The sequence below is a fragment of the Pezoporus flaviventris genome, unplaced genomic scaffold (genome assembly GCF_033815535.1).
Source record: "Pezoporus flaviventris isolate CSIRO_AGI_PZ_B2104156 unplaced genomic scaffold, CSIRO_AGI_Pfla_v1 ptg000001l, whole genome shotgun sequence".
Classification (NCBI taxonomy): domain Eukaryota; kingdom Metazoa; phylum Chordata; class Aves; order Psittaciformes; family Psittacidae; genus Pezoporus; species Pezoporus flaviventris.
The window spans coordinates 25,891,854-25,911,194 of NW_026892549.1; the positions used below are offsets into that span (position 1 = coordinate 25,891,854).

At 40.2% G+C, this 19,341-nt stretch overlaps 1 protein-coding gene across 1 annotated transcript in view; it reads right to left on the reverse strand.

Annotated features, from left to right (window-relative positions):
* PHYHIPL (phytanoyl-CoA 2-hydroxylase interacting protein like) overlaps positions 1-17,664 on the reverse strand; it is a 58,831-nt gene extending 41,167 nt beyond the window's left edge. Inside the window, exon 1 of the mRNA XM_061449211.1 lies at positions 17,512-17,664. The gene's annotated coding sequence lies outside the window, so the exon portion shown is untranslated. The remainder of the gene's footprint in view (positions 1-17,511) is intronic.
* Positions 17,665-19,341: the final 1,677 nt, after the last annotated feature.

Consider the following 19,341-nt stretch of genomic DNA (forward strand, 5'->3'; position numbering starts at 1 on the left):
ACAGAGCCCTCCACTTGTACCAGCTGGTGTGCAACTCCCAACTTCCTCTGAGCAATGTAAACAATTAAAAGGAAATGTTCCTCTTAGATAAACAGAAAGATATCAAGCAAATTATCATTTTATTAATGCTTTTCATGGTGCTGCTTTTTGAATTTAATTTTTCTGATCAGATTTATAAAGCCTGAATAAGTATTTAAGAAAGAAAATGTCTTTCATAGAAAAAAAATATGTATTTGAAGCTTCATAAAATTTATTTGTTGCCTAATGGGCACAAAGTACTGCTAATGCTTGTTTATTAATTTGCTTTTAAGTTTAGCCTTGTTTTATTAGATCCATAATATCCTTGGAGAATAACTAGAACCTTCTGTGTTTCCTCTCTCCTGTGCCGTTAATCATTCTTCCTACATAAGTAATTGTTTTCACATTTAATTACTGCTTTATCCTCCAGATATTGGAACATATCTTGACCTTTAAGGGATACTAGCAGTCACCTATCCTTGACAATGCTGTCTGCTATTCAGATTTACTTTCTGTCTACAGTTCAGTGGCCAGCATGTGATACCTTTAAGTGAATTTTAGCCCACGCTGACTGGTTTCAGTAATTCCTTTAAGGCATTATGTGGCAGAACCTCAAATGCCTTTGCAAAGTCTTGGTGCCACTCTGTACTCTGCTGCTGGCTTAATCTTAAAAAGAAGTGGCGGGATAAAAGTTCTAATTTGTCTGGCTTAGTTTACTGTAGTACACCTGTGTCATGTCAGGGTCTCATTATACTATTCACCTTCATATACATACATTTTCCCCTTCTGCTTTAATATTTCAGTTTGGAGCCATGCCCATAAGACCATAGTTTCTATAGTTACTCTTAATTCAATTTTTAAAGACTTAAGGCATGCTGACACTTTATTAGTCTCCAGCTACTTCCTCAATTTTCTGTATGGCTTTTTTTTTTTTAGCAACTAGTTGTTCCATCATTTCTTTAAATACTCAAAGGGACACCTCTGATGCTTTTGTTCAAGTGATGATATTTTGTTATGTATTTTCAGTTACTTTTTCCCAGCAGTTCACAATTACATCGATGATTTCTTAACCAAGACGTTACTCAAAGTTTAATCCTCTTTCCAATAAACTGCATGGCAAAAGTCCAATTAGCTTCATGGCAAAAGTCCAATCATGGGAATAAGAACTGGTCTCAAAATTTATCTCCTTATTACAAATTAATTACAATTAATATTTTCTTGGTCAAGTCATTTTGTGCTATTGTGCCTTCAGGACTTATAATACAATACCATCGTTTCGTATTAACTTTAACATCCTGGCAACTGTTTCAGTGTATCCTCATGCTGTCCCTGTTTTTCTCATGTGCACTAAGCTTGGAATACAGAAGCCTGATTTGGTGGCCCTCCAGTTTTCTGTTTCCAGTGCAGTTCATATTTTACTTTTACTTGCTTAAGTAGCCCACAGTGACTCATTCTCTCTCCAGTGTTGCCCATGTTCATTGGAACAAGACACATTTCTGCTGGCTTTCCATTACATTATCTTCTCAGGTCTTTCTTACTGCCCTTCAACTTTCCAAAAGCACTTTTCCTAAACTCTCTTGACTGATCCTGTGAATGAGATTTTCCTCATAATACCACATTTTCACTAGATGATGTCAAAACTCCTCAAGGACAGCCAAGAAAGAGGTATGGTTCAGTAATACATAAAGTTAATTAAGAAAGTCTAAGTGACTAGTTTCTCAATGTCATCCACTTACCTAGTTTTCTTATAACTACAGAGCTAGTAGCCAGCTTTTGTACCATCAAGATATGATATGAATGAGGTGATATGGCAAGACAGGAAAGACATTATTATCTTACTCCCCACTGCTATCATGAACATAGCTAATCAACTGCTAAGGAAACAGAAGGAAAACTGTGTTAAATGAGTAAGAGGAGGAACACCCAGATATTCCCTCTCCTTGGCTCAGAGCCTGAATATGCAGTGAGACTAGTCTTAAATTTCACTCACTTGACTCATAGCCACTTACTCCTATACTGTCTTTCAGATCTACGATTATTTAAACTGTGAGCCACAATTAGAATTTCACAAGGAAATATGTTAGAAACAGCATTTAGGAGCTGGTTTTTCCATGGGTTTTACTCTGGTAGAAATGTGTGCCCACTTAGCACCCATATACATGCAGATTAGATAAAGTCTACAGACAATAAAGTGACCATTAGTTTATAGCACTGTTCTGTTAATAACATACACAAACATTTTAATTAAACCATGTTCTGCTCTGAATGATGTCCTATCACTGCTACTTGTGCTGTGAATATATGGCAGCACAGCAGTATGTTATTTATTGATATTATAGCAACCCATACAGATTTCCAGTTGCTGTACATACACAGTGCCTCAGAGGGCTTAAAGTCAGCGGAGGAATTGTGGCATTCTGTAAGAACCTTGAAAATCATAGAACTGACTCCAAAATCTGGTAGTTACTCACCCACTGCTCCTGGGTCTTAAACCCGGCTGCACAAGAGGATATTTGCAAAGGCCACCTTTAGCCTAAGGAGCTTATTTGCCCGAGGATCTTTCTACAGCCAGCGGGGAGTTGAAAATCCTCAGCAGAGTGTCTCAATGGGAGCTCATTGTAGGTGCTCTGAGTGGCCCCAGAAGAAATGCTTTCTCTTGATTCTGCAGGAAGCTGGGAGCAGAAGTATCCTGTGGCTAAACTTAGTCTTTGTGAATACCCCCGCAGATTATTCTTATATGTGTTTGCAACAGCCATCTCTGATAACCTGCAATACATTCTGGAATGAGAAATGAGAAAGCAAATAAATACAGCAAAGTTCTCTCTCCTAGGCTATCACTAGCCCCTCACCTCCTTGTCCAAAGTTCAGAGAGCTTAATCTGCACATGCTCACAGGAGAAGTGCTGGCTGCAAGGCAGAAAAGTAGTCATTTATACAGGCACAGCTGTTGCCTAATGACAGAGGTCTGACAGTGGCTCCTGTGTGATGGAATGTGGGTCTGTTTCAGACTTGTCTGATCACTGTTTCTTTTGTGACCTGCAGAACTCACTTCAAAAGCCCATCATCAGTGAATTCTGTTTCTCTAATTTCCTCTTTTCCTTCCATGCTAACTGCTAACCTGATATGTTGGATGAGCTTTTTTACGAAATTTACTAGAGTTATTTCACTATTTTTTTCTATTTATAAGAATTTGTACATATAAGTGCCAGAAAATTTCTACAATGGCAGCAGAGCAACAAAAGTAAATGTGTATGGTGGAGCTATACAGAGTTCTGTACTTTAAATATCAGTCACCTAGATTAGTCCCACCATTTTGCGTGTGCAATAGCTACACTGTTACAGTGTATTTCCTTGAATTTTAGAAGTCACTATCCGTTTAAAGATATTTTGTAGCTGCAGCTCCATCAAATTAATTTAGAGGTTGCACCAGCCTAATTATACAGACATCTGTAGTGATACAGCTAATGTCATACAAAAACTGAGCATAATCCCCCCTTAAATTCTGTGTACCACTAAACAGCTCCTGCCAGGAATGAATTTGCCCTCGTATTAAGACAGTACTGAAACCTGTGCATATTTCTGGAGCAGAACCAAATATTCATTTATAGTAAAAACTCTAGAAACGTGTTACTGCATGTGTGTTTACCTTCATGACATTTATTCAAGCAAAGTTATTCAGAAAAGGCAGATATGGCAGATTGAGCCTAAAGGGAGATGGAAAATAGAAATTCTGTAGCACCAACTAAGGACTATTCACATTTGCCTAATAGCGCAATAGAAATTAGTGTCAATGGTGCTAAATTATATCCAAATCCTCCATTCCCTGCAGAGACTTTGAGACCTGAGCAAAAATGCTCTGTGATACTTTTTTATCATCTACCCTGTGGTTTTGTTCTTTCTTGAAGTTGAGTTATATGTATCACTATAAACTAGGGGGAGCAAAGGAAGTATAAATCAAGTTAAGTCAGAGGGTTAATGAGATTAGCAGTTATCAGACCGATCAGCTATCTATAGCCTGACCACTAAGTCTTATGCCATCAGGAGTTAATAACAAGGCTATCAAAACCACCAAAAATGCACATAACTGGCCTTCACCTGAATTACAAGCAAGCCTTCCTGCTTCCAGCACAAGGTGCAGTGATGTCCAATAAAAACACAACAACAAATAATTCAGGGAGAAAACACATGAATCTGCTCCAACATGTTTTCAAATCTTCTTCCATGCTTAGAGGGGGTAAGAGATGCTTACCAACAAACAAGATACAGCTGTGAAAGCAGATGTTGGTCCCCCCACTCCCTTCACCAGGTAGTCCAAAACTACATTCTTAGTTAAAACTTGCAAAAACTGATCTAACAAAGTATTCAGTGAACATGATGGTTAACATAGGGAAAACGAAGCTATCTGGATCCTGTTTTCATTTTGGTGCACACTACTTCAGCGTTTGAAGCCATGCTATCTAGAACTTATGAGAACAGTTGTTATCAGCAAACATTATTGAGTAGCAGACATTTTGGACAAAGATGCTCACTCCCAATGTGCAGCTGTTTGGTTGCAGAAGGCAAATGACTGGGAGGTGCCAGGAGTGTCAATACAGAAATAGGAGCAAGCAGTGGGATTAGGCTGCAGTTGGTTTGGGTTTTCAGCACTCATTAAAATGACTGTCTGACAGCCCTGTCTAAGTGGAAATATTTTGCAAGCTTTATGCAAACTGTGAATTCATCTTGGAATAAAATCTCCTTCCTGCATCTTGCTGGGAAAAACGCTTTATCGACAAATATATTCAGATTGAAATAGATGATGCAACCAGTTTTAGAGAGAACGTATGTCCATATCCCTATTTTCTCAATTTAGATTTCTCCACCCTTTCTGGCGATGGTGGTCTGAACTCCTTACACTGTCACACTCTCACTGACCTTAACAGAAAATTGCTTGTCTCAAAACACAGCTGAGCAGATCAGCCAGCTGCCACTCCTTGAGCCAGTTCCCAAACTGAGGTTGCAATCCTGCGAGCAGCTGCAAGGCCTGCAACTGAGAGTAGGGTCAGTTCTCCAGCCTATTATGTGCTGGTTCCACAGGCTGTGGAAGCAAAAGCTTTGCTTCAACAATGATAGTGGTATCTTCTTTCATTGCTTTTAAATTGTTTTCTCCTCTTCCTCCCTCTCAGCTAGCCATAGAGTCTTATTACTGCTTGATCCATCTGAACCCTAAGGCAAAGTTTTCAGCACTGGGCACACTCCTACCGAGAGAATTTAGTATGAATTATAAAGTCAGGGCATCCAAATAGTACATCAATTCCCTTCCCGCAGGCTGTCTTCATGAACAGTTATTCATCTTGAAATGATGGCAAGCTAAGAAGTCACATAAGCTCTTAAGCTTTCCTGATCTCATGTCACAACTTTTCAAGAACAGCCAACAGAGAGGAGAATGCTCAGAAAAGCATAAACCCCAAAACCATAGTCAGAAACATTTCTTTTGTTGGAACTATTGTTAAATAAAGAGATCACTCCCTGCACAAGTAAAAGGTAACAATTTCTTCTGCTATATAGCTTATAGCAAATTTTGATTCAGTCCAACATTTCTGTTATCAAAAGATTATTGCTGTGGTGTCCTCCTTGTTTTGGCAAAGTAGACAGAAAAGTTTTTTTGCATACATCTTTCTAGTGAGTGTAAAGGAGGAGAAGCAAATAGCAAAGAGATATCCATCCCTCTTCTGTTGCGGGAGGACTGTCGGCTGTAGAGACGTATTTTTAAAATTATTTTTTCCTGTCATTAAGGTTAGCAGTGTTGGTAGCCTTTGCAAAGAACTCTTGTATTTCAAAGATAACATTGCCATAGGAATGCTAGCTGTACCTCTCCAAAAAGATGAAGCAACACTTTTCTTACATCCTTAAATCACGTCTTCCAGGCCTGCTGGAGATAAGAGGGGTTTGCACAGGGGAGCAACTAAGTGCACGTCGCTTTTAATGTTCTACCTGCTAACTAAAGAATAAACACTGGCAGGCTGGGCTGGAGCTCTGGGCACACAACACTTGCTATACCTCATTTCAGAAGTATAGCATTGTTTTCCTCTCTCTTATGCTCTCTGCCACACACCAGCAAGCAAACAGGAGCATGGGAACAACTGACCACTTCTGATGCCAAGCACTGTATGCAGTGGATGGTAACAGTCTGTGCTCGCCAGCACTTCTCAAAGAAAAGGAAAAGACAGTGTTCCTCTCAAGCCTTCTGTGAGGTCAGGGAAAGGAAGCCACTTTCTGTAGTCTTTATCCTCATATGGGGCTAAGCAGAGGAAGCCAGGTTTGGGAAAACATGAATAAGAGACCATGGCAGGTTGGTCTCTTATACACAGCACAGTAATTGCAGGAGTGTTGTCAAAGCCACAACAGGAGCACTTCATGCCAAGTTCACACGGGTTCGGAAAGTGGACAAGAGGGAGGCACTTGCACTCTGATGCTGTTTTTTTCCCTTCCCAGGACACAGCACAGTGGCTGTGACAGCCAAGGAAGCACACATACGGCAGAGGTGCTCTCAAAACTTCTTTGCCCTTCTTCTCCCCAGGTGCTTTCTCCTGCTTGCTGTTGCTGCTTACTAGTGGTTTCTAGGGGAAAAGAGAAAAAGGAAGAACAGCAAGGGGCAAATGTAACTTGCCATTTCCAGAGATGACACAGCACTGCTGCAGGGACTAGCAGAAACATGCTGGTCGTGCTCCTTTCCACAAGGACAGATCAGGGACACACAGAGAAACAATAACTCTTAGGGGTGAGGAGACATCTTGAGTACCTGACATATACACCCCAAGTAAGTACCCCCTTCCCATGCTGCCCTAGCTCTGGGTCTGTAAGATCCCTGAGCAGCAGGAGGCTGGGAGAGAGAATAGACTCCACACATTTCCCTTGTTCAGAGGCAGTTTATCCATTTTTGAGGACCTGCCCAGGTCAAGTTTGATTCTATTTTCAGAACTGCGTAATGACTGTTGATGGCATCTGCCCACAATTGGCAGCAAGCATTGATGAGTACTGTGAACAACCGTTTTCCAAATGTACAGCCACGTGTCTCCTTTCTGCTCCAGGCGGCTGATAAAGATCCACTGATGGTAGTTTCTGTCTAATATGGTAAATTATTTTGGAGATTACATTTTTCTCTTATGCAATCTCCTTAGGTAAGGACTGAGGAAACTATGTAAAAAGCAGAATTCGAATAGCAAAATAGCAGTGGTTCTAGAGCTCAACACAGGTATTGACATCTTGAAAGTTTTTTTTCTGAATATTCAAAGCTACTATAAAGCTAATGGAAATAAAATTCACCCTCTTTTAAATATAAACAGAAAACTTAAGAGTTGTATTTCACCAAAGAATTCTGTGCAATAATCCACTACCTGGATTATTCACTAGCTAACCAGCAGTTCAGTGAATGAAATAGGAGGTTACTAAACAAGTAAATTTTAATCCAAAGTAAAACTAAACCAAAACTGAATGAAAAGCTCCAAAACCTAGAGTCTAGAGATTGCAAATCGGTTATTCCTGGAGTAGGTTGCTTTTCCTAACCAACCACCGCATGGTGACACATGATGTCTAACAATTTTTGCATGCTGATTTATGAAATTGTACCATGCTACTCCATTCAGTCTCCTCAAGTGCTGTATCAGCAGCTCCTGCTAGAAGTGTCTTGCTTGTTCTCCTGAGGAAGAGTACATTCATTCATTAATTGCTCATTCCTCATAACTCATGCTTGTACTAGCGAAAGTCAGAGGGAATGACTTAAAATGCTTTAAATCTTGATGGCAAAGAGAGGAAAATGTAAAAGAAAAGATAGAGAAGGGAAAAGAAACAAGAGTAACAGAATTCGTATTTATTACTGTCTTTTCATTCATATTTATTACTGTTTGCTCTGTTCCCTTCTTTATCTTCCTTTGCTCTATCATGTGCCATACTGGAAGCTATAAGAACATTGTGCTCAGATAAAATGGCAAGAAGCCAGCACATGCAGGACCTGAAAATACCAGAGAGGTTAACAATGCTTATGGGTGGAGGCTGCTTGTAGTAATGTGACAGTATCTCAAACTGTTTCATACTTACAGAGGAAAAGTCAAAATCAGGAGAGGGTCTGTCCTGTCTTTACTTCTGAGTATGAGGTACAGAGGGCTCATAGATTTACAAAACTCAGTAAGTGGTGGACATTTTTCACTGCTTTTAGATGAGATTTGAATCGGTTCTGAAGAGAGCTGAGAAAAACACTGGAGAAAAAAATCCACCAGCATTTGCTCAAACTTTTTCATGAATTCATTTCAGCTGTGTTCACTTCTTTCTATGTTTGTCCTTCATATACATTCTAATGAACAAATTTGCTGGTGATAAGACTCACAGAAACTGAAATCATTATGCAAATTATCCAGTGAAGGTTTGGAATAATGCATTGGTAAAGGCTGGATTCTTAAAGACAGAAATAGCTAAGGAAATTTCACCTCTGCCCTGTCACTACACTAGTTATAAACAAAAGGGCTCATATCTGTTTGTTTTCTGTTAAAAAAATCTGTAATTCTGAAATTGGCATTAAAATGTTTTTCATACTGGACTTTATTAGCCTTTCAAATGGAAAACAGAGCCTAAGCATGCATATTTTATTAAAAACTTGCATATTTCCTTTGCAGGAAGATCAAAGCCAAACTTGAGGAAAAAAAGTTTAAAGCTTCTGACACTGGTTCCATTTACAATGGAATACCACAGACAGAACAAACCCAAACACAGCATTTGCACTTATCTTCTCTTAAGCCCTGCGGAATAGCATGGAAATACAAGGTAGAGAGAGTGTCCAAAAAGAGGGAAAGTAAGGAGGAAAAAAAACAAACTAGGGGAAGGTATACTTCATGTTGTTTAATGGGGAAAACCAGTAATGACATGTAGATCATCTGACTAGATTCTGTCAATTAAGAAAATGAGACTTTCCCGTGTTTATTACTGAATTACTGAATGCAAGTAGCGCTGTTTACCACAGTGGCTGATGTTAGCCCTACTGAGCTCTCTGGCTCTGTTGCTCAGTACTATTGTTGCAAACACCAGCGCTGAGCTTCCTGCTTTGCTGTCCTAAGCCCAGAAAGTGAATCTATTTATGTGTCTCAGTGGTCCAATATATGCAACCAAGTTCATCCTACTTTTGACAGACTCTTTCAGACCTTTCTGGAGAGCTGGTAACCCACAGTGTGCAGATACATACTTGACTGAAATTTCTAAAACAAGTGTTCTTTTTGAGGAAGGCACAAAGAAAAAAAGATTTAAAAAATCAATTGTTTTAAAGCATTTTGTTATTGTCACACTGAGAAACACAGAAACATGGGGTATTTCATGAAGCTGACAGTCTGCTCAAAGATATTTTTTCTATTAACAATTTTTTTTTTAAATATATCTGCAATTTTTGTAATATTCTTATAGTGTTCCTCCTCCTTCCACTTGCTGTGCTGTTTTCCATCATAAGCAGTAAGCTGGCTGTCTGGATCTCTTCATTCACTGTGACATCAGGTACTTAAGCCTAAGGCATCAATGCCTTTCAAAAGGTTGCACAGGGTAGCAACACTTTGGTTCTGAAGATGAAATGCATCAAGGCACTGAATTCTGAATTTCAATTTTTCTTGACCTATACTGACAATTTGCACTCTTTTTTCCTCCACTCCTATGAGGGAGACATTTGGTTATCCAAATACTTATTTTGGATACAAATATAGCTTAGTTGCAAAAATAACTGAATGTATATGAACAGCAGACCTTATTTGAAATGGCTCTGTTCTGTATATGATTGATTGCCTCCAGTAAGGATACTTAAATGAGGTTGAGCTATTTGTGTTGGAGGCAGTGGCTACAACTCAGTATCATTTGGCAGTCACCAGATAGCTGAGCTTTCTTAGTGCTCTTCTGTACATGCCCCAGCACACATTATAATTTTTAAAGTCACTAATACTGGTTATTAGAATTCTGAAGGAAGAGCTTTTCTCTGCTTCTGCAAATTTTTGGTTTTTCTTCTGTGCTCAAATCACGGTTTTCATTCTCTCCCATTTCAACGGTCTTTTGCCAGGTTCCCCTTTTAATACGTTCATCTAATAACATAGCACATGCAATATAATTTTTTTTTTTATTTATAGAATAATAGAGTCATAGAATTGTTTGGGTTGGAAGGGACTTTCAACAATCATCCAGTCCAACCCCCCTGCAATGAGCAGGAACACCTTCAACTACATCAGGTTGCCCAGAACCACATCCAGCCTGACCTTGAATGTCTCCAGGGGTGGCACATCTACCACCTATCTGAGCAATCTGCTCCAGTATTTTACCACCCTCATTGTAAAACTTTTTTTCCTTACATCCAGCCTGAATCTCTCCTTTTTTTAGTTTAAAACCATCATCCCTTGTTCTGTTGGAACAGGACCTGCCAAAACGTCTTTCCCCACCTTTCTTCTAGGCCCTTTTTAACAACTGAAAGGCTGCAACAAGGTCTCCCTGGAGTCTTCTCCAGGCTGAACAACCGCAGCTCTCTCAGCTTTTTCTCATAGGAGAGGTGCTCCATCCCTCTGATCATTTTTGTGGCTCTAATAAATATATGTAACTTCTATATAATTGCCAAGTAAGGAATAGAGGAAAAGGAAAAGTGTAAGGATAAGACATGTTATGAAGTCCCCTAAAACAGAGATTATGTTATTTCTTCTCAGAGTGATAGCAATAAGGAAGTTCACTGACTTTGACACAGAAGGATACAGCCCGGTTAGCCTCAGTGGGCCAGCACAGGAGGATTTTCACAGGAAAACATTCTAAAATGACATCTAGAACTCAACAGCACTGTATTTCAATGTTGATTAGAATAATTAGTTTATACCTCTTATAACACTATCTCAGGAAATTTAAACATAATATGCCCTGAAACTATGAACAGGTAATTTGGCAAGGATCTGGAGGAATGCTTATATGTGCAGCAACCCTTGAATAAAGTAAAAGAATTAAGTTATCAGAGTCTGATCAGAAGCCCCACTACTTGAAGAGATTTACATACGAATTTATTTCTAGACTTTGCTTCTAAACTATCAAACATGTCCCTAAAATGATGGCTTGGCTTCGCGAGTGAAGATTTGGGAAGGGCTTTAACCACGCTTACTACAAGCACGATGACCAAGGGCAAGTGGGATATGCAAATCTGGTTGGAAAAGGGTGCTTAGGCAATCAGGGAGTGTCCGACCACAACTGTCATCTCCTGAGTAATCTCGAGCTACCCATGCGCTGGTCCGCCCGCATGCAAGGTTGGAGCTGCAGCTTCCCATGCACCTTGTCACCTACCGTTTCAACCCTCGCCTGTCCATGCAGACAAGTGAGAGTGAGCCCTTGCAGCCTGCGCAGTGGATTTTTTAGGTGAGGCGCAGCTTGCGCAGAACTGGTCCCACCCTTTACACCTGAGGTTTAACTGCCGCAGCCTAGCTAGTTAGGACGGTGACAGCAAAGTCCGCAGGTCGTAGGTTTTGTAAGAGTGTCCTTCTCTATGATGGAAGACCTTACAAGGCTAGACGAGCTCCATCAGCCTGGAGTTTTCCTTCTGCTATGAGGCAGGCCTGTCATCGCCAACGAAGAGTCAGGAAGGGCTTTAACCCACACATTCTGAGCAAGACTGTCATTTCCTTGGTCAATCTTGAGCGACTGCTATCGCGAGCCTGCCGAGGCACTGGTGGCGCTGTGGTATCGCTACGTCTAGGCAGGATTCTGACTTAGAGGCGTTCAGTCATAAACCCGCAGATGGTAGCCTGACACTAGTGGCTCCTCAGCCAAGCGCACGCACCAGGGGTCTGAACCTGCGGTTCCTCTTGTACTGAGCAGGATTACTATTGCAACAACACATCATCAGTAGGTAAAACTAACCTGTCTCATGATGGTCTAATCCCAGCTCACCTTCCCTATTAGTGGGTGAACAATCCAATGCTTGGTGAATTCTGCTTCACAATGATAGGAAGATCCGACATCGAAGGATCAAAAAGCGACGTCGCTATGAACGCTCAGCCACCACAAGCCAGTTATCTTTACACCAAAACACAGACTGGGTCAGAAAGAAATATTGGCAAACACCATTGCAATGTAGAGACCTTTCATGTTTCTCTTAAGAGTAAACAGTTCCACGCAACTTGAACTGCTGAAAGAATAAATTATGCCTACTCATGTTTTGTCTCTCCAATAAACATCCTACTGAGAATAATAAAATATTGGATAACAATGGATTATAATATCAGGAATTTTGAAAGCATTCAAAGAATGGTACTCCAGAAGAGCCCCTCTTGACTTTTTATATAAATAACCATTTTGGAAAGATATTGGAATGTCATTTAGATATATTTTGATATTCTGTATTTCTATTTCAAAATATTGAAGTGGCCATTAAGTTCTGAAAGGATGTAAATCAAAAGTTGCAGGTTTTTTTCCTCACAATTTGATGATGAACACCACCAGAAGTGTGATCTTTACAAGTTCATCACAAGCATATAGAGTATAAAATAAAAATACAGGCTCATAGACAAAGAAAAATTATTGCATAACCAGAGAAACTGCATGCACTGAATTGATTTTTTTTTGTTGCTGTTATTTAATCATGAGAAATGTAACTCCATTAAAAAATAATGAAACATATCTAGAAGTAAAAAGGGGCACAAATTCAAGTCTTGAATATGCCCTTTCTGCATATTTTGGAGGTCAACAGTCAGAGTCCATCTTAGATTGGAGGTAAATACATTTTATGATGAAAAATTATCAGAAATGATTGACACCTCCACTTAGTGCACTCAAGAGGGGAATGCAGCTCCCATGCTTTGGCTTTCTAGTAAACATACCATCTTGGGCTGGATAGCACAGTCTATGAGCAGGAGGGCAAAAAACACGTGTGCAGCTAGATACAAATGTTGATCATGGAAGTCACCTTATCTTGTTACAGAGAAGCACCATGCCATGGGGAGCCTTCTGTAGTTGCATATTCCTATACTAACCTAAACAATGTGGCCTCCAGCAGCCACTGCAGAAACCCACTCCTTGGCTAGCATGAGTTCCTGTGTAACTGCAGGAAGACTTCTGTTCTATTACAGCCATGAGAATAGTTGTCTGCCATATGTATTGTAAATAAGTGCTTATTTTAATTAAGGTTTTATCTCCTCAATCTCTGCACTAATCCTTGGTTCTCTTTCATAATATCCCACAGACCACTCCAGGGTATTTTCTAGCATTGAAAAATTCTTTACTTTGCTGGGTTTGGTCTGGTTTGATAGGCTTCTGTGCATCCATCTTTTATTTTCTGACAGAAGCCTACTAAATATGTGAGGCAAAAAAACCCACTAGTGTTTGAGCATTAATTGGATGCGAACAGCAATTTGTGTATTTGAGGAATAGCAAAGGTGCCACTAGGGTGTGTAAGTGGGAAGCTGGCACAGTAGCTTTTGCCAACATTTGCGTCAACGTGGGAGTACAGCAATATGGTAGCTGTTAACATTGCACACAGTAAATATCTCATCATATGTGAAGATATGACTAGCCTTTTGGAGGAGGAAACTGAGTATTCTCTGCATCCACAGCAGGATTTTATATATAATCCCAGCAAATGTCAGCAGGCCTTCATAGGTGCTTAAATACTGTATACATAAAATTGCTTTATTGAAATCTAGTGTAGAGTGAAATAGTGACATAATAGTGAAATAATTCACACATTGAATTATCCAGAGAAAAACAGTGTAATGCTCAACATGGAACTTATTCTCAGCTGACTGAAACCCAAAGGAAAAACACATAGGCCTGCTGTTGTCAAGTATATGCGACAATTTTTGTTACTATGAGGCTTGGTTTCTATGTGCTATATATTTGTGCATCCATGAAAGAAAGCACTTATTTACAACATTTTTTCTTTCTGTTACAAATAGGAATGGTGTTAAAATTATTGGTTTAGGACCAAAGAAATTGTTTCTGTTTCCCGTGAATTTGATGTATTTTGTAACTATTGGAGTTAGACAACAAAGACAATATAGTAGATAAAAATGGCACTAGATCTCAGTGGGAAATGTTTATACAAGTATTTCTTGCTATGAGGTTTTCCCCTGTGGATCTCTTACAATCCTTACAGAAAGAGTCACCACATTCTTCTATTAGGAAAAAAAAACACCTGGTGGTGGGTTTCTGTCTTCTAGTCATGTTCTGTTTTCATTTTGCCATAACATTTCTCTTTGTGAGGAGTGTGCCTGCCCTTCCTCACTTTCTGTGCCTGGGTCCACCACTGCTACTCTCCTGAGTTTCATCCCTAAAACAACTACTGATTTTGAATAATTCCCAGAGCCCAATGCTCTATAGTTCTGCCAGATATGTTCCCTTAGAAGAAAGTTCTCTACAATAAAAATGTATCATGACACCAGCAATTGAAATATCACCATTTAGAAGAGCCAAAATCACTGAGATTTTCAAGAAGTTTTGTCTGTGAAGTTTCAAAAAGGTTGATTTGCAGACACAAATAGCAACAAACACAGAACTGGAGCAAACTCAAAATATATACTATGACAGTTGGCTTGATCCTTTAGTCCATTTCATTGAAAATGAACATACTAGATTTAATAAGCTGATGTAAATTGTTATTTATGTTCAAGACCTATGAAAATTCACCAAGTTAATAAATTCCTCATTCTTATTTCTTCCTACACTGTCCACTAGTATCTTGCTGCTAGCATGTACATGAACTGCAGAGGAAACTTGCTTTTTAACACCAGGGAATTCTGGAACAAATGCCACAAAATGACTTGTCAAGCCAGTAGTAAAACTTCCTGGCTATGCAGGTAAAGAAAGATTTTCATTCAATATTAATGGTTCTTATCCACTCTCCAAATCAGCTTCCAAAATAAGGATTCTACACATGGAACATCACCCGTGGCTTTATTTTTACATTCACAAATTATATACTGTCTTTTATGAAAGAGTTTAGGAATATAAGCTGGTGGAGAAGAAAATGACAGTACTGAATGACAGCACTGTTTCAAACTAAAATGACTTACTAAAGTGCTTTGGCTACTATGATGGACAAAAATGCTCTTATAGGCATAGAATCATAGAATGGTTGGGGTTGGAAAGGACCTTAAGATCATCTAGTTCCAACCCCTCTGCCATGGGCAGGGACACCTCACTATAGACCATGTCGCCCAAGGCTCTGTCCAGCCTGGCCCTGAACACTGCCAGGGATGGAGCATCTACCACTTCTTTGGGCAGCCTGTTCCAGTGTCTCACCTCTCTCACAGTGAAGAACTTCTTCCTTATAGGTTTTTGATTTTCACATGCAAATACAAGAAGGGCCATTTACACTTTTTCACTGAAAAGTTAGTGACTTGTACATTCCGTAGTAACATACTTTCAATAAGCCTCATTAATGTAGCTGTTTGCATTCACAGTTATTGTCACAATCATGAAAAAGGAAGATAATTTTTTCACCCTATGTCTTAAGCCTAAAAGCTTGAAATTTATATCTGTAGAGAAATGTCAAACTGGAAAATTCCTTCACACCAAAAAACAAATCACAAAATTGCACCTAAAGTGAAGATCCTGAAATGTTGCTCCAGAAAGTGAAATATCAGCAGACTGATTTCAGCGGCAGGCAGCAAGAAAGATTATGGGAGATGTGAGTATGACATTTTCTTCTCAGCCCACTGCCTGAGAGGAGTGAAGAGCTCATGGGGACAGGCCAGACCCATGAAGGACTGAGGAGTGAGGAGCCTGACCACCCAGCGAAGCCATCATTTCTCTTCCAGCTGGAGACCAAGGTTGTACTGTAAGCTGCCCCACTGGTATTTACCAAAGAAGTTAGAAGAGCCTCCTGCAGCCATCACCAGCCTGGCTGGATAGAAAAGCTGAGGGATGAATCTACTACTTGTTCTTTCCTAGGGTTTCCGGTGTCCTAAGGACATGGGAGCGCCCCATTAGCCTGAATGCTTACACTCGCACATTGCTCAGAGGTGGCTGAGATGCATCACCATTTCTGCTGTTGCCAGCTCTGATTTCTCTTTGAGCACATGCTTCTTAGTGTGTTAAATCTGGCTCGTAGCCAGTCCACAGACAGCGATCTTATCCTGTATACAGAGTTGTATATTTTGTGCATTTGGTAATGACAGAATAAGGCTTAAGCCATGGCTGTACTGGCCGGCTGTCTCCAGTGTGCCTTCCAAGTGCCAAAAAAGTCTTAGGAGAAATGTCAATAGGGAAATACTGTAAAATAATATTTTATATAGAAAGTACTTCACCATGATATATGCAGTGGTATTTTGGACAAGTTTTCTTAATCAGTCAGTAAACAATCTTGTATCAGAATAAGGGCAGCTGGAACTTAATGCCATTTGTAACTAGCTTTCCAATAGGAACTAAAATTAAAACAAAAACCAATCCAAGCATGCTGACCCCTGTGTGATTCATGAAAATGGAAGGTTATATGTGTGAATTTGACACAGAGTGTAGAAAGTTTTGAGAAATTTATAAAGCCAAGTAGTCTTCATTTTGCAGTGAACCACTGCTCAGTGGGTTTTATAATCCTAAGGGGACTTAGGTTTTGCTGAAGCAAAACCCCTTCAGCTGTACAGTAAAAGAGCTTATTTCTCAAACCATGTGCTAAAATAAATAGTCTGACATCCCACTCAGTAGAATAGATCATTCGAGACATCTATAAATAAATAAAACTCCACTCAGAGAAGAAGCAACAAACAAACAAGAAAACCTTTAGCCTTGAGTATCTGGAGTCCAAATGCATTCAAATCCAAGAGAACAAATCATATTTGAGCTTTGACACATGCTAAAGAACTGTTCTAACCATCTCTTAAGAAGAGGACGCCATCTCTTACATCTTATTCCCATATCACATGCATGTATTCCCCTCCTCAAAAAATAAATTCAAAAATTTATGCCTTGCATGGAAGCAGCCATAACCTTTTGAACAGATGGGAAACCTGATGGACTGAGATGCAGTGAATCCCTTACTTACTAATTTCAGGAAGGGAAACTTTTAATTTTGAAAGTTGTTTTCAGACAGCTTTCATGGCTTAGAAGAAGATCAGCAATGTAGAATAATATGATTTTATATTATTTAACTCTGGAGACATGTGGGAACCAGACACAAATACTTCATATAAACAGAAAAAAAAAAATTAAAGAAAAATGCACATCAGATTTGCCTATATAATGTGGGTATTCCCACCCAAATCCCTCAGTCATTGAATACTCATGATTTTGTATCAAGCCTTTAATTCCACAATAAATTCTTCTTTTGCTCCCCAAGGCATCACTATTCCCTACTTTCTGCACATGTGAGCTTTTCACTGAATCTCATTTCCCTGCAAGCAGTGGGTCATGCTCTTCCAAGCCCTTCCATCGTTTCTCTCCTCTATTTGCCACATGCTTCCCCTAGTTGCTCAGCTCTTTGCTAGCTCCCATTCCTCCCTCCTTCCAGTCTCCCTCTACCCGAGGAGTGCCCTACCTCATGCACTGGGTGACTGGCTGGAATCCTTGATTGAGGAGTCACCCCCACTCACACTGGAGATGGCAACTTCTCCGTGGGCTCTTCTCCTTGCAGAGAGTGCCGCACTATCCTCCTGGTGCTCCTCCCCCAGCACCCGCTAGTCTTCTCATCTGGGCACAGAGAAGAGAGGTTTTGTTGGAAGTTGTGTTGGGGCCCCATGAGGGGAATGGTCCTGCCCACTCTGGACACTACCCAAACACGAAGGACACCTGACATGAAGGGTAATGCGACTAGTCCCATCCCAAAGTCAGGTGGGTGTGAGCTTTATGATCTGAAGGCAGCCTGCCTCCCAAAACCCATTTACAGCCAGCACTCCTGGTGACCTCCCTCTTAGTATGTATACTCTCCAGTTACCAGAGCTGGGGAGGGTGACTGCAAAACCAGGCTTCCCCTGCCGCCACTGTCATCGTATTTGCATGGCAGGGAGATGATCAGGCTGCCTTTGTGGGGCCCTTTGGCAGGAGCCCAACAGCATTTCTGTGCCACTGCTCACATTGTACTGCAGGAGGATAAACACGGGTTTGTCCACAGTGCTCTCAACAGCTCTGGAGAAAATCCATGATCAACCAGCATCAAATAGGCTGAGGCTGAGCCACTCTCTGTACGCCAGCTACTGTCTGTTTCCTAATTTCCTGTCTCTTGTAGGAATATGGAAGTTTGCCGGCATCAGAGAAATAAGAAAAGGGAATATGGTGGGACTGTGATAAATATTCTTACCAGAGCCTGATGCTACAGAATTGTCTTTAATAATCCATTGTCCACACAAGCTGGACAGCGCTTAACATTTCTCAGGACCATGCCAGGATGCTACAGAGGTAGCAGAATGAGATAAATGAGGCAGAAAGTACTTAATGTTTGAGAAGAGAAAAAGAGGGTTACTAGTGAGAGGAGAAAAATTATTTTAAAACCAGAAAAGACCATCTCAAAAAATCCTCTCTCTACCCTACAAATGTTCAAAAACATAAAAGATGTTATCAACATTCTACTCCCTCCTGTCTAATCTCTCTTTGACAGGGAGAATAATCCTAGAAAACATAAAGACAAGATCTTTCATCTACCTGGAAATCCTGATGCCCTACTGTTAAGAAGTATGTATGAACTACCAGAGCATTACGCTGACTTTGCACAGATTTGACTAACCACATAAACTTCAAGGCCTGAGAACAGAAGAAATAGATCAGGAAAAAAACAGCAAGGCTGGCTGTCTCCAACCTTTGAGATCTCTACACTTGAAAAATTTCCCCTGTACTTCCTGAACTTAATGCATGGACTTGAAACCCTCTGGCCTTCATTGTTGAGCATTCTGCCTCCTACAGCTGTAACACAGGTACTGGTCTAGTCTTCTGCAAATACTGGATGATAAACTTCTGTTGGGCCTCACCACATACAGACCAAGAGTTAATGTTGCTTCTACAGTATACTCTGGGAAAATTCCAGTAACTTTAACAGAAGCTGGTGCATGTGCTATAACCTCAAATTATGGTGGTTTTGGTTTTAGTTTTGTTTGGGATTTTTTTTTTTTTCCATTCCTGTATCATCAATCAGGCAGGGTTCCTACGAGGAAAGCCATTCTTGAATGTAGAACCCAAAATCCAGAAAAGCATAGGTGTGCAAGCAGGACCTTCATCTGCTCTCCTTTTCCGGTACCACAACAGAGACAGCAGAGGGCTGAAGCACACATGCTAACATATGGTAAGATAGTGCTTCAGTTGTCTGTAAAACAGAACATGGCATTTCATAAACAGCCCCTTTTCCACAAAGGCAGGATTCTCCTGCTGACTCCCCCAT